The sequence below is a fragment of the Neopelma chrysocephalum genome, unplaced genomic scaffold (genome assembly GCF_003984885.1).
Source record: "Neopelma chrysocephalum unplaced genomic scaffold, ASM398488v2 Primary Assembly neopelma1_181638, whole genome shotgun sequence".
Lineage (NCBI taxonomy): Eukaryota > Metazoa > Chordata > Aves > Passeriformes > Pipridae > Neopelma > Neopelma chrysocephalum.
Window position 1 is genome coordinate 1 of NW_020937833.1, and position 10996 is coordinate 10996.

The 10996-nt window shown below is 51.6% G+C and overlaps 1 long non-coding RNA gene across 2 annotated transcripts; it reads left to right on the forward strand.

Annotated features, from left to right (window-relative positions):
- The first annotated feature begins 3620 nt into the window (after nucleotides 1-3620).
- On the forward strand, nucleotides 3621-5231 carry LOC113962492. 2 transcript variants are annotated; one of them, XR_003532566.1, is made up of 3 exons: nucleotides 3621-3683; nucleotides 3868-3945; nucleotides 5177-5231. It is a non-coding gene; the product is annotated as an uncharacterized LOC113962492 (long non-coding RNA). The 2 variants fall into 2 exon arrangements; XR_003532565.1 differs by lacking the exon at nucleotides 5177-5231 and adding an exon at nucleotides 4021-4109.
- The last annotated feature ends 5765 nt before the right edge of the window (nucleotides 5232-10996 follow it).

The window sequence follows — 10996 nt, forward strand, 5'->3', positions numbered from 1 at the left end:
TGCTGAGGGTGGTAGCGGGCGGCGATGCAGGAACTCGCCAAGGTAGCACGGCTGTTTGCTGGCACTGGCTCGCCCCCTGACCCTGCACGGGGTGGCTGCAGCGGCGGTGGCCATGGCTCTGTCTCACACGGCTCTTTCCGGGCAGCATGGGTTGGGCTGCCGTGTGCTTGTGCGCTCCGCTCGGCGGCTGGGGCCCATCCCGGGCAGCAGCTGCTGAGGTTTTTTCGGGCGGTTGCCGAGTCCCACAAGCGCATATCAAGAAGGTTAGTAATGTTCAGTTCTGACATGTGACGCTGGGCCCACAGCAACAGGTTCTGCAAGGGCTGTTCGTCGTGCTGCTTAAACTCGCGTTTTAAGATTAAATAAATGTGGTTTTGTTCTGAAGATATTTGAGTCCCCATTGTACCCTACTTATAATGTTACAAAGTCTTTAAAATAATTACCAAATCCGGAGTTCGTAGTCAGCTCACTACGGCAGGTCCCGCCCGTCGAGGACTATTTTCCGTGCACGTCTTCCGTCTTCTTTCAGTTCTGGCTACGCACACACCACCGAAACACAAGGAGTGCTGCTTCCCTTGGTCCAGCCAGCCGATGGCCGATGAATCTTCTAAATGTTAGAAGGATCTCGGCCCCACCGTTGTGGCGACATTAGTGGCGGTCTGTAAAATAAAAGCTAAAAACGATCCCAGTTTGGGGGAACTGGAATCCTTTATTGGGCACAAGAACACAATTTCAAGGCATCACTGGCCGGACATGTTGATGAAGGGGACTGGCTATGTTAATTGGGGAGTTGCACAAACTTTTGCTGTAGTTTCCAAATAGTTAATTTTTCTTCTAGTAGGATTACATGGGGGATAGAGGGATTAGAGGGGTTTAGACATGATTTTAACAATCATCTCAAAAAGTCCTTTCTTAATTCTTCTTGGAGCCAGGTTTATATCTCCGGGTTGCACATTAGCAGGACAGGGGTCCAAACTTCTTGAATCACGAGGTGTTTGCCAGCCTTGTTTTCCAAGGTTTGTGATTCAGTTTCACCGAGTCTCCTTTTGCTGAGAGCTGGCTTTTGTCCCCTTCACCCTTTGGTCAGTCCCGGGCCGCCGGTGCCAGCCCCCTCCGCCCCAAAACCAATACAAATGAAGATTCCTCCCAGGGAAAAGGGGTAAGCACAGAAAATTCTGGCTGCTCACAGAGTGCCCAGGCTGCACCACCAACTGCACCTCAAAACCAAAGCTCCCAGGCTTTCTGTCCTGGGCAAAGGGCTACTGATCCCTTTGGTCAGCCCTGGGCTGCCAGTGCCGGCCCCACCCGCCTCAAAACCCATAAAAATGAAGATTCCTCCCGGGGAAAAGGGACCAGCACAGAAAACTCTGGTTGCCCACGGAGTGCCCAGGCTGCGCCACCAACTGCACCCAAAAGACAAAGCTCCCAGGCTTTCTGTCCTGGGCAAAGGGCTGCTGAACCCTTTAGTGGCGGTCTGTGAAATAAAAGCTAGAAACGATCCCAGTTTGGGGAAACTGGAATCCTTTATTGGGCAGGTGTACACAGTTTCAAGGCATCACTGGCTGGACATGTTAATGAAGGGGACTGGCTGTGTTAATCGGGAAGCTCCACAAACTTTTGCTGTAGTTTCCAAATAGTTAATTTTTCTTCTAGTAGGATTACATGGGGGATAGAGGGATTAGAGGGGTTTAGACATGATTTTAACAATCATCTCAAAAAGTCCTTTCTTAATTCTTCTTGGAGCCAGGTTTATATCTCCGGGTTGCACATTAGCAGGTCTCAGGACAGGGGTCCAAACTTCTTGAATCACAAGGTGTTTGCCAGCCTTGTTTTCCAAGGTTTGTGATTCAGCTTCACCGAGCCTCCTTTTGCTGAGAGCTGGCTTTTGTCCCCTTCATCTCCCGCTTTTTTATTTTCTGACTGAAAAAGAAAGGCTCAGGAAAAACCTTGATTGATCATTTGTCGAATACAAGAGAGTAAACAAGGAACATATAACAAAATGCAAAGAAACACAAAAATTCTGAAGAATACTACAATAAGTATTTTCTTAAACCCTGCACCAATATTAAAGGTGCCGTTTCGGCGCAGGGCCCGGCAAGCTAACAAAACCCTTTCCACGCGTATAGAAAGTTTTCCCACCTGCACCTGACACCCAAAAGCTATAGGCTTTCTTTCCTGAAGGGAATGGCTCTCCTTTTCTTACAAGTTACAATCCTAAATACAAATTCGAATACTAAATCCAACACCAACTATAATACCTGCTCTCATTAAGAATCCCTTTCTTCGTCAGGCTCTTCACCCATCCTGATTTTAAGTCAGAGATGCAAACCAGGTGCTTCTGCTCCCAGAGCCTTTATACCCTCTGGGATTGGGCTCCCCCCTTTCCCTGGGGCCTCATGGGAAGGAAGGTGGGCACGGCTAGGGGTATATTAACCCCAGCCTTTGCTCAGGGGAGTCATCCAGCAGCCGGGCTTCAATGGGATAAGAGCTCTCCCTTTCTTTCATTGGATGGGACTTCTCGAGCTATTCCTGCTTTATTGAAGCATCAGCTTTGGCATCCAAAGAAGCAGAGCTGTATATGGCAATGAAGAGGATTACACTCAAATGCAGGGTTCTTAAATTTAATAATTTTGTGTGCTGCGTTGGTAAGGTGCTTTTGTAATTTGTATTCTTTTTTTCTTTTCCTTAGGAGCCTTGCATCTTTTAGGATCTCCTGATCATGTCAGCTGCAGCTTGGCATTTTTTCACAAGTGTTATCTGGTCCCAAGGTGAAACTACTCTGTGTTGAAGATGGCCACAGACAGCCAGGTTTCCAAGTAGTCAGTGGGGAGTTACAGCCCAGAGAGGGAGTGAGGGCTGGGGTGCCAGCTTAGGAATTGCCAGTGGTGTTTTGAAGGTAGTATGAGTGGAAAGCAGTGTCCAGGAGCCCCCTAAATGTCTGTGAAGGCATCCACTGACTTTTCAGATGTGCCACTTAAGTATTCCTCTCGTTCACCCAGATATTCTGTGCAATTACAGCTGCAGTCTTTGGCTGCAGGCAGTGACCCTGGGTGGTTTGCCTAAAGAGAAGGGAGGCTCTTTCAGCTCTCTCCATCTATCTGGGTGACTTTGGTTAGGGTTTCTTTACCATGTCAGAGGGACAGGGTGTAAAGCAGAGTTGAACAGAAAAGAGGCCAGAAGAGTAGAGCAAGAAGGTGGGTCATCACCTGACGTCAGCACAAAGATGTGGCTTTTGGCTCCACATTTACTTGATGTGTTAAGGATTTTCTTGGTTTGGTTTTTCTTTGTTTTCAGATGCAGAGCCCTGAGCCCAGGAGGCTCTAGGCACCGGAGGGAAGGTGATCCGGGTGAGTACCGGTGAGCAAGGTGAGCATTGACTCCAGGCCAGAAGTAGATGGTCTTCTACAGGTGTTGTGGTGAATCTGTGCACATGCTTTGTTTCTTGTGTTTTCCAGGGGGTCTGCCACCTTCTCACAGACAGTCCAATGCTTCAGGGACCCTGCTGGTAAGAGGTCACTGTTGAGGAGAGACAAGTAGGTAGGAGCTACCACAGGAAAGCCATCCTTCAGGCGGTATCTCAGTATGTACATTTGCCTTTGGTTTTTTACTTTGCAGAGAACGTGTGCAGCCTCAGAGGGCTGGAGCCTCCTGCCAATTAGGTTTGATGGTCTTCAGCTGTCCTCGTTAGTAGTCTCCTAGTACTACGAGGCTCATCAATTAAGGCTCGACCTTTTCTGGTTGCAGGTGCCATCCGGCCTGCCTTTGGCAAAGGAGGAGCATTCAGGTTGAGTCAGGGAGGTAGCGAGGAGGTGCTGGGGTCTCCTGTACTTTCAGAAACACCACGTAACTTTTTTCTCACTCACCCAGGTACGACACACGGTGACGGCAGCAGCCTCTGACTCAGGTCGGAGCCAGTGGCCCGAGAACCTCTCAGCTTAGGGGACGGTGAGTAGCCAATTGCGGGGTTATCGCCCACGTGCTGCCGAACTCTTGCGTCAGTTTCGGTTTTCTTTCTCATAGCCGACCGAGTCAGCAATCACAGGACCCTCTGAGCCAGCCAGGCATCCTTCCTTCCCATCGAAGATGGATTCACATCCCCGACTATGGGAAAGAGAAGTGGAGGACTACCACCTGGAGAGGGAATGAGAGCTGGGTCCAATGTTATGGTTAGGAGGGAGGGATTTTCAAATTAGCATAGGGGAAAGGGTCTGCCCTAACAGGCCCTTGGCACGCATAGGAGGAGCAGTTTACTTTTCATCACTGGAGTAGGTTGTGCGGGGCAGAGCCATTCAGGTCTGTGTCATGTCCTTTGTCCGGTCTGTGTTTCGTGTCTTACAATTCACAATCACCGTGTCTTTGCCTTCTGCCCTCAAAGGTCTTATCAGAGATGTCAAGGCATCATTCCTAGGGTCTTGAACCTCTGCACTGCCCAGCCCAGTGCCCATACCATCCATTCTTTGGCTCGCTAGCTTGGACGTGCATCGGAATCACATCTGAGAAGTGTCAGGTCAGATGTCTTTTACAGTCTCCTTACAGGTTGTACCGGTGGCTGTGCCGTGCAGTCATCCCTTGTAACCGCCCCGGACTTGTGAGAATCTAAGAAGGTTTTGAATGTAGCATTGTCTCCCATCCATCTTAGCAATTTTGTAGGCAGTTCTTGTCACAGGACATTCTGTTAGAGTGTCTTTTCAGGCTCCTCAGAGCCTCCTCTGTTCAGTCTCGCCATATCCTCTGTCTTCTCGTGCGGCAGCACATCCATTTTGGCAGTCGTTCCTTTCTTGGAGTTCTCTCTCCTCGTCGCACCACAGCACTTGTCTGGAAATGTGTCGTTGGAGTTTGTGTTCGACCTGGAACTGCTCTGCCCTGCAGTGTAGACTTGGGGGTAGGTGGAGTAGAAAGGAGACTTTACAGTTAACCAGTCTACAGGCTTAGCCACTCATGGCAGCAGTTCTCCAGTCCTCCCGGAGGCAGCCCCTACCTGCAGCGTGCGTGCAGTCACGAGAGCTTTTCCATAGACGATGGGAGTGGTGCAGCAGGGCCTTAAAGTTAGGTCGGTGTTTGTTTGTGCAGGTTGTCTTTGGACCCCAGATGGGTTGTCTAAAGAGAAGTGATAATTGGGCAGCAGTTAAGGTCCTTCCATCTATATGGCTGACTTTGCTTACTCATTTCTTTGCAGTGTCAGAGGGACTGGATGTAAAGCAGAGATAAACAGAAGAGATCGGAGGAGCACAATCAGAAGGTGGGTTGTCATGTGAGGTCAGAGCCAAGACATGACTTTTGGGCCTTTGGATGGTTTGGTGGTTTAGTTTTGGTTTTTTGGGTTTTTTTTAAGATGCGGAGCCCCCGGCCCAGCAGACAATAGGCACCAGAGGGAAGGTAAGCCCAGTGAGCAAGGTGAGCAGTGACTGCAGGACAGAACTGGATACTTTTTTGCAGGCGGTGTACTTCTGGTGAATCTGCATACATACTTGGTTTTTTGTTTTACAGGCAGACTTCTAACGTGCAGTCCAACGTGACGGGGACACTGCCTGTAAGAGGTCACAGTCAAGGGGTGTCAGACGGAAACTACCATGGGAGCAGCATACTCTTGGGGAGTATCTCAGTACTGACATTTGCCTCTGGGGTTTTTTTTGCAGGAGACATACGCAGCCTCACAGGGCCGAAGCCAACTCACAATGAGGTGACGGACACGGTATGGTCCTCTCGAGCTGTCCTTGTAGGTAATCTCAGAGTATTAAAAAGATGAGCAACGAAGCATTGAGCTTTTTTGGTTGCAGGTGCCATCCAGCTAACCTTTGGGAGCAGATGAGCATTTGAGGTGAGTCGGGAAGGCAGCAGGAGGAGCAGGGATCCACTGCAGCTTTAGAAATGCCCTCTAATTTTGTCTCTCACTCACTCAGGTATCCCGGAAGATGACAGCACATTGTCCAACTCCTGTCAGAGCCAGTGACCCGAGGACCTGCCTCAGTGACAGTGAGTAGGGGGATCTTTGGGGCTGGGGCCACGTATCACACTACTCAGATATTGTGTATGGTTTTCTTTCTCGCAGTTGACTCCGAGTACTCTCACGATGGCAGGAACCTCTGAGCCAACCCAGGTGCCCCTCCTTTGCATCAGAGACGGATTCGCATCCCCAGCTCTCGGAAAGATAAGTGCAGGATAAAGACCCAGAGAGGGGTTGGGAGTCAGTTCAAGTATGTCCATCGCCCAGAGGGATTTTTGAAATTAGTACGGTGCAACAGGTATCCTATAACAGGTTATTTGGATGCATCAAAGGAAGGGCTTACTTTGTATCATTGGGTTCACGTGTGCAGGGTAGAGCAGTTCCAGTCTGTGTCTCGTCTGTGTTTTGTGTCCTTAGGGTTTTTGCATCTTGCCCTTAAGGGGCTTATGGGAAGCATCAGGCATCATCCTTAGGTTCTTGAAGGTCTTCTTTGTGTAGCCAAGTACCGAAGTTGTCAGTCGCTTCCTTTGCAAGTTCAGGCCTTCTTTGGAATCTGATCTCTGACTTTTACGGTCAGACCTCTTTTAAGGCCTCATTCCAGGCCGTATCATCAGTGGTGCTCTCCAGCCATCCATCACAAAGCAGGAGGACTTGTTTTCTGCATCGTTCCATTCTTAGCTTCCGACTGCAGTGACACCGCGCATCCATCTTCAGGGTTTTGACAGGCCCTTCTTCTGACCAGTCATCTTGTTACTGTCTTTATTTTTCAGGATCCTTTGAGCCTAGTCACATTATCACGGTAGTCCTGTAGGTCATGCTTTTCCACAGCATCTCCATTCTTGCAATCAAATCTTTTTAAAGAGAGGTTTGTCTCTTAATTGTGTCACACGGTCTGTGTTGTCACAGGTACAGGGATGTCTCACTTGGGGTCAGCCTGGAACTGCTCTGCCCTGCCCTGTGGATCAGTGGGTAGATGGAATATTGCTCAGTGTCTCACGTCAACATGTCAGTTACCTTAGACAGTCAAGCCGATGGCTGTACAGTCCTGCCGGATGGAGCAGGTGTACGTAACTCGTGTGCAATCATTAGAGCTGAGTGTTGTGGAGCTGATGGTGCTTGGATAGCAGGGCCTTGAAGCTGGGTTGTCATTTGTTTACTTGTATGCTGCGGTCAGAGTTCTTATTTGCTCAGGGTAAATGAGTTCTTTGAAATGGTTAAGGTCTCAGTGACCACGTGCGTGACCTGACTAACATTTTTTTTCTTTTTTTTCCCCCAGATAAGTGGACACGATGTACCCCAGACCAAGAGAAGTTGAAGCAGCCTAGGAACAAGGTTGTATTAGGTGTTGGATGAAAGATGCCAATTTTACGCATAGAAGTCCTTTATCTTGTGCATTTTGTTTTTCACGTAGTGCCGAAAGGGGTGCACCAACAGCAGGTGAGAGAGGGGGGCTCAGGCCTTTCTTTGCAGCCAGGAAGGGCAGTTGTTTGCAGGCCAACGCGCCGCACTACCAGGGGCCAGCCGAGGGCCTAAATTGGATACGGACGAAGATTCCTCCCAGACCAAAGGGGCACACCCCGCAAACCCTGGCTGGGCGCGTAGTGCCGAGAGTGGTGCACCAACGGCAGGTGACAGAGGGGGGCTCAGGCCTTTCTTTCCGGGCGGGAAGGGCAGTCACTCGCAGGCTCGTGCACCGCGCCGCCGGGGTCCGGCCGAGGGTAAACATTGCATACAGACGAAGATTCCTCCCAGACCAAAGGGGCCCGCCCTGCAAACCCTGGCTGGGTGCGTAGTGCCAAGAGTGATGCACCAAGGGCAGGTGAGATGGGGGGCTCAGGCCTTTCTTTCTGGGCGGAAAGGGCAGTCGTTCGCAGGCCAGCACTGCGCCGCCAGGGGCTGGCCGAGGGCCAAAATTGGATACGGATGAAGATTCCTCCCAGACAAAAGGCGGTCGCCCCATAAGCCCTGGCTGGGCGCTAGTGCCGAGAGTGACGCACCAAGGGTAGGTGACAGAGGGGGGCTCAGGCCTTTCTTTCCAGCCAGGAAGGGCAGTCGTTCGCAGGCCAGCGCGCCGTGCCGCCAGGGGCTGACTGAGGGCCAAAATTGGATACGGACGATGATTCCTCCCAGACCAAAGGGGCACACCCCACAAACCCTGGCTGGGCACGTAGTGCCAAGAGTGGTGCACCAACGGCAGGTGAGAGAGGGGTGCTCAGGCCTTTCTTTCCAGACGGGAAGGGCAGTCGTTCGCAGGCCGGCACCCCGCACAGCCGGGGTCCGACCGAGGGCCAAAATTGGATACAGACGATGATTCCTCCCAGACCAAAGGGGCCCACCCCGCAAGCTCTGGCTGGGCGCGTAGTGCCGAGAGTGGCACACCAACGGCAGGTGAGAGAGAGAGACACAGGCCTTTCTTTCTGGGCGGGAAGGGCAGTCGTTCGCAGGCAGGCACGCCACGCCGCCGGGAGCCGTACGAGGGCCAAAATTGGATATGGACGATGATTCCTCCCAGACCAAAGGTGCCCGCCGCAAAAGCTCTTGCTGTGCACGTCGTGCCGAGAGTGGCGCACCAACGGCAGGTGAGAGAGGGAGGTTCTGGCCTTTCTTTCCTGACTGGAAGGGCAGGTGCTCTTTGTGGCGCAGCCTGGGCACTCCGTGGGCAGGCAGAGCTTTCTGTGCTGGCACCTTTTCCCTGGGAGGAATCTTCATTTGTATGGGTTTTGGGATGGCAACCTGGGACTGATGAAAGGGGACAGTAGCCCTTTGCCCAAGGACAGAACTCTCGAAGATTTGGTTTTGAGGTGCAGTTGGTGGTGCAGCCTGGGCACTTCATGGGCAGCCAGAGCTTTCTGTGCTGGCACCTTTTCCCTGGCCGGTCACTAGTGGTGTTCCCAAGGGCTCTGGTTTCGGGCTGCTCCTGTTTAACATCATTCTTGATTATCTGGGCCAGGGGATCGAGTGGCCCCTCAGGAAATTTGTTGACAACACTATGTTGATTGTGAGTGTGTGTGCTGGAGGGCAGGAAGGCTCTGCAGAGGGATCGGGACAGGCTGCATCAATAAGGCCAAGTGTCAGGGCCTGCCCTTGGGTCCCAACAACCCCCTGGAATGCTCCAGGCTGGGGGCAGAGGGGCTGGAGAGCTGCTCAGCAGGAAGGGACTTGGGGGTGCTGCTTGACAGTGGCTGGATATGAGCCAGAGTGTGCCCAGGGGGGCAAGAAGGCCAAGGGCATCCTGGCCTTTGTGGAGAAGAGTGTGGCCAGCAGGAGCAGAGAACTGATTGCCCCTCTGTGCTGGGCACTGCTGAGGCCCCACGTCGAGTGCTGTGTCCAGTTCTGGGCCCTCAGTGCAAAAAGGCCCTTGAGGGGCTGGAGCATGTCCAGAGAAGGGAACGGAGCTGGGGAAGGCTCTGGAAAACGTTTGCTGAGGGACGGCTGAGAGAACTGGGCTTGTTGAGTCTGGAGAAGGGGAGGCTCAGGGGGGACCTCATTGCTTTCTACAATGACCTGAAAGGAGGTTTTAGTGGGGTGGGGGTTGGTCTCTTCTGCCAAGGCTATAGTGAAAGATTGAGAGGGAATGGCCTTAAATTGCATTGGACAAGGTTAATATTAGATATTAAAGAAAACTTTTTCCACTGAGAGAGTGTTGAGGCATTGGAACGTAGCCCAGGGAGGTGGTGGAGTCTCTGGAAGTGTTCAGGTGTGTGGTGGGTTGACCTTGGCTGGACACCAGGTGCCCTCCCAGCTGCTCTATCACTCCCCTTCCCAGCAGCACAGGGGAGAGAGTAAGGTGGAAAAAAAACAACTCGTGGGTTGAGATAAGGCAGTTTATTTAAAGCAAAAAGCAAAGCAAAGCTTGTGTACACAGAAGCGAAAGACAGCAGGGTTTGTTCTCCACTTCCCATGAGCAGCCATGGTCGGCCGCTCCCGAGGAGCAGGGCTTGGGTCCGCGGGACGGTTCCTCAGCAGGCAGCCATTAGACAATGAATGCCCCCCTCCTGCTCCGTGCCTCAGCTTTTAGAGCTGAGCTGACCTCCCATGGTCTGCAATGTCCCTTTGGTCAGTTGGGCTCAGCTGCCCTGCTTGGGTCCCCTCCCAGGGTCTTGCCTTCAGCTAAGGAAGGAATGTCCCAGTGTTGGTGCTGTGCTCAGCAGTGACCAAAACACTGGTGTGTTCTCAACACCCTTCCAGCTGCCAATGCAAAGCACAGCCCTGGGAGGGCTGCTGTGGGGAACTGAACTGCAGCTCAGCCAGACCAAATACAAATATCTGTGGCACATATTCTATGGAATCCATCCTTAGGTGTAATATGATAGATCTATAAGATATTACAAATAATAAGCAATAATAAGGCAAGTGTCCTCCTTAGGGACACCCCCTGCTCCCAATCTACTGCCTGGGTTTGTTCCCTGGGGCTCTCTGCAGCAGCAAGCACAGCACCACACTGACTGCTCTGGGCTGTGCAGGCATTTGTGGTTCTGCCTGTCTCACACACACCCCCAACCTTGGGATGGATCTGGATGTCACTGGATGTGATGTCAGAGGGGAGATGTGATGTCAGAACAAGGATGTGATGTCACAGGGATGATGTGATGTCACAGGGGAGGACGTGACGTCACAGGGATTATATGATATCACAAGAGATGTGATATGTCATATGATGGATGTGACATCATAGAGGAGATGTGATGTCGCAGTGTCCTAGTTAGAACAACTGGGACCAGTTCATCACTGGATGGGTGTAACCCAAAACTGTGTACTCTGTAGCCTTCCATGCCATTTCCCAGAAACTGTTATCAATAGACCATTTACACCATCTGCACATAGAGCCTGACTCCTCAGGCTATAAACTAGGTGTTAAGAGGCCTGCGAGATAGGAGGATTGCTCTTGTCCTCACACCCATTAAGGAACCCCCAGCCCTGAGAGAGATAATGAGCATTCCTGCCTGAACTGGAGGACATATAATCTTGGAGTCTTGGGACTTTTTGAACCACTCGTGGGATCCAGAGGAAGACTGCAGCTCACCGCTCTCAACCAGACTGCAGACCACCACC